Here is a 4,517-nt window from a genome sequence, read left to right on the forward strand (position 1 = left end):
AAAAAAAAAAAAAAAAAAAAAAAAAAAAGTTGACTATCTACTGTTTGACATTTGATTTTTTTTAAAAAATATTACACTAGTAGGGTTCTACATCATTTAACTATAATTGTGATTCTTAAAAGGGAATATGCCCACTATCAGAGTATCAGAATCACCTGAGAAGGTTCTTTCCAAATCACTACTTTTTCCCAAGCTACATCCCAACCAATCCCACCCTCAAATGAAGACTTGCTGACGGATAAATGCTGTTCAGATGAGGGAGAACATCACGTGCCTCTCATATGAGAACCGCCAGTCTACATATGTTACTGACCACTTCTCTTTCCGTTATGTGGCTCCACCAAAACGTATATAACCAATCTCCTGTGAACATTTTGTTGTTTCCAATTTTCCCACATTTAAGAACTATTACAACAAGATCTTCAAATTCTTGAGCGAATCCTTGTATACATACCTGTGATTTTAGGTTTAAGTCCTGGATGTAGAACTGCTGGATCAAAGGAGTTGAATATTTCTAAGGTTTATGCAGAGCTTTGGGGGGAAAGACATGGCACAGACTAGAGAATGATCAAAATAAATAGAAACATTTAAATATATTAAGAATTATTTCTCACACTGAATGAGTTGTTTTCAATCACTGGTTCTTCTAAGTAAAAGGCAACCGTAGACTTTCCTGTTTCTTACTTAGGTGTCAGAACCCTCTAGATTTCATGCATGCACACAGCTCCAGGGAAGCTCTCAAATCTACCTCCACTGTGACTTCAGAGATGCTTTGGCCTCTGAAGGCTTGACTACCTGCTTATGCCGTCTCAGGAAGACCCATTAATTAGCCTTCTTAATTCTCCTAAGTACCTCTGACAGTGTCTAGCTGCCTATCCAGGCTCTTCACTGGGAAACCTTCAGCTCCCTTCTTTCAAAGTCACAGTGGAAAGGCTAACTATGATGATATGCACGTCTGCACACACACAGAGCCCGACACCATTGATTTTTTTTCAATCAGGAAAGGTTGCCTTGGCAACCATCTACATCACTGCCTTAGCGCCTCCTGCTCAGTAAGTCCCTGATATTAGCAAAGAACAAGACTCTTTCTCTGGAGATTTTACTGCTTTTTTTTCCCCCCCAGAGTATTTCTCCACATGGGCAGGAACTGTGGCTGTCTTGTTTACCATCAACCGCTGATCTCCCAGTGCCTGGCAATAGTTCTCAAAATATGTCTGCTAAATGAATAGATCTGATTTAGCAACCTCCCTTTTGTATGTAAGATGTGAAATTCATAAGCACTTTGAATATTTAAAAACAAACTTGGCAAAACAGTTTGCAAATAGCCACATGGTTGTTTCCTCACAAGAGTCATTAAGAATGAAAATATCGTAGTTCCTCTAATTTGATCTGAACCAAATCAGCAACATATACCCATTAGAAGTAACTTGTAAGAACTGAATACATAGTAGATGTGCTGTTTCCCCAACCAGATTACAAAGTGGGAACTGTTCTTACCATGACTGCTGAGTATGATTGGGGAAGCTGTATACTGCCCAAAGTCAGCCAGCCCAGGAGACAAGTGGGAGCCAAAATCTAGCTCAGGCTCTGCTCATCAACACATGTGCCTTAGCATGGGGCTTCATCTACCCAGAAAAAAGGGAAACTTTTTCTAATGATCACAAAGGCACCGTCACTTACCAAGTTGTACAGCATTTTGTAATTCACACAAAAGCACTAGATGGGTTCTCTGTTTCTTACATTTATTCATATTCCTCAACCGCACGTAGCAAAGTCCTTAAATATTGCAGGTGCTCCATCAATATATCAACTAGACTGAGTATGGTGTTAATTGATAATTCATAATTTTATAAAAACTATTGTGAAGGGAGAAAAAATCCCAGCAGAACAGTGGTTCACTCATATGGGATCAAATACCATTTTAGCAATTGAAGAGAATTCAGAAAACATGTCCTCATTTAATAGGAAAAAAGAGGCTCAGAGAGTTGTCTAGATTACTGGACTCTTAGAATAGCACTCTTAGGAAAAGTCAGATATAACTTAAAATTTTCCACTAATCTAGGCCCTAAAAAGCTCCTCCGGCAGGACCAACCCTCAGTTCCCAGCTAACCAAGTCTCATGATAAGTGAGCAGACTTGCAATTCGATGGGGGGCTTTGAATTCCAACTGGATTGTTATATTGCACGAATTATTTCTCATAACATCAAGATATTCTCCTAACTTTCAAAATGAGCTCTGATAGAAAAGAAATAAATCAAACTTTTATAAGATCTAATAGATGTCAGAATGTTCATTCCTTGACAGGAGTTCCAATTCTTTTTTTGAAAAAAAAGATTAATCATCAAAGCAATTTAGTATAAAATTGAAGTTCCTCATTTATATTATATTAAATTTATATTACTTGCCACTTCTATCAACTCTAAAGGGGTCATTTCCTATATTGAATTATTTATATTCTCTTGTAATCAGATATCTGATAAACTTTTAAACATTTATGCATCCACCTAATTTAAAGATAAGTGAACTAATACTGAAAATGAAATTCCACCTGTCAGAACTCAGGGCACTACAGAATTTCTGCATGTCTGTCTATCTATCTACTTACCTGCATCCCTACACATACACCTGCATAGCATGTACCTGATCATTGTTAAATGAATGATGAATAAACGTAATAAATACTGTGACTTAAGATGGCAAGTCACATAATGTCCACAATAGTAGAGAAAGTAATATATTACCACATTATTTCAGCACTCCATGAATTTTTATGCAGCCTACCTTGTTATTGCCATTCCTATAGAAAACTCTTAACAGTGTTGGATTTCTCCTATAGTACTAAGACTCTTATAATACAAGCATATTTTAATTTGGTATCAGCCATAAGAATTCCTAATCAAGATATGAGCTTTCAAAAGAGAATTAAATTTACTCCTTTAAAGTGTCAAAAGAAGATAAGGTATGTATTGCTTAACTGTCCTGCCTTTCTGTACTAGTTTCCTATCACTGCTGTAAATTAATACAAACCTAGTAGCTTAAAATAACCTTACAGTTCTGGAGGTCAGAAGTCTAAATATAGGTATTATTGGGCTAAATTTGACGTGATGGCAGGGCTATGTTCCTTCTGAAGGTTCTATGGTAGCAGAGGATCTGTTTCTTTGTCTTTTCCAGCTTCTAGAGGCCACCTGCATCCTTTGGCTTGTGGTCTCTTCTCCATCTTCAAAGCCAGCAGCATAGCATCTTCAAATCTCTCTCAGACCATGACCCCTGACTTCCCTGCCCCCTCTTTCTCTTATAAGGATTTTTGTATTTATGTCAGGCCCACAGATAATCCAGGTAATATTCCTATCTCAAGATCCCTAATTTAATCAGTCTGCAAAGTCTCTTTGGCCATGCAAGGTAACATAGTCACAGGTTCTGGGGATTAGGACATGCACATTGGGGCGGGGGCATGGCGTGGTGCATTATTCTGGCTACCACCTGTTCTAAAACGGTGGCTGGCATTTAGCAGCGAGCAGTACCCTGGGGAAGCAGCCTAGAAGTAATGAATGAAACACATTTTGAGAGTGAAGGAGACGAGTGTTTGAATCCTGGCTTTGGCCACTTACTAGCTATAGGGCCTTGGCCAATATATTCAAACCCTCTGAGCCTCAGTTTTTTTTCACTTGTAAAATGGGACCACAGTACCTACTTCATTTTGTTGTTATAAGGATTAAAGAGAAAACAAACATAAAGCATCTAGCTCCCAATCCACAGTGGGTGTTGAATAAATGTGAGTCCATTCTTCTCGCCTATACAATGAAAGGGCACAGCGGCATTAAAGCCAGTTACATGCTGATTTGTTTTCTACTGACATGAGGTTAATTACTATTAAATTCAGTGTAGAGAGGATTTCTCTGGCCCAGAAAGTTAAGGATGAACAGTCGATTGTGGGCTTTCTCTGTTAGCCAACACTGTTAAATACCAGCAGGGTTGCTTGAAAACCTGCTCTACTCAGTAGCTTAAATGTCAACCTGATTGAAGACAATGGAAAGGATTTCTCTTTATCTCCAATTCTCAGTTACCTCCTAGGAAAGATGCTTATAGCCAGGAGTCACCAAATCATGTTTTAAATCTGTAGAAAATGATACATTATGGAGGAGTTCATATTAGAGGGCATTTAAAAATGCCAAGTTTCTAAATAATTTTTATTATACTTTTAAAATTTAGAAGTTATATATGCACAATATATGTTGAGTTGACAAAACTGACCAAAGAAAAAAATGCAATAACTATTCGAATGTCATCAATTGGGATGTCATGGATAAAGCATTAGTTTTGGTGTTAGATGACTGTGATTATCAGGAGACCCATGTCCAAGTCCTGCCTATACCACTCCCTGCTGTGTGACCTCAACTGGCTCACATTACCTCTCTGGGCCTTATTTATAAACTCACAGGATTACTACAGGGATTAACTAAGATTTTAAATGTGAAACCACTACATGAGTATAGGATACTGTTATTCTTTATTCATGC

This window comes from Lipotes vexillifer, unplaced genomic scaffold, assembly GCF_000442215.2.
Source record: "Lipotes vexillifer unplaced genomic scaffold, Lipotes_vexillifer_v1.1 scaffold1241, whole genome shotgun sequence".
Lineage (NCBI taxonomy): Eukaryota > Metazoa > Chordata > Mammalia > Artiodactyla > Lipotidae > Lipotes > Lipotes vexillifer.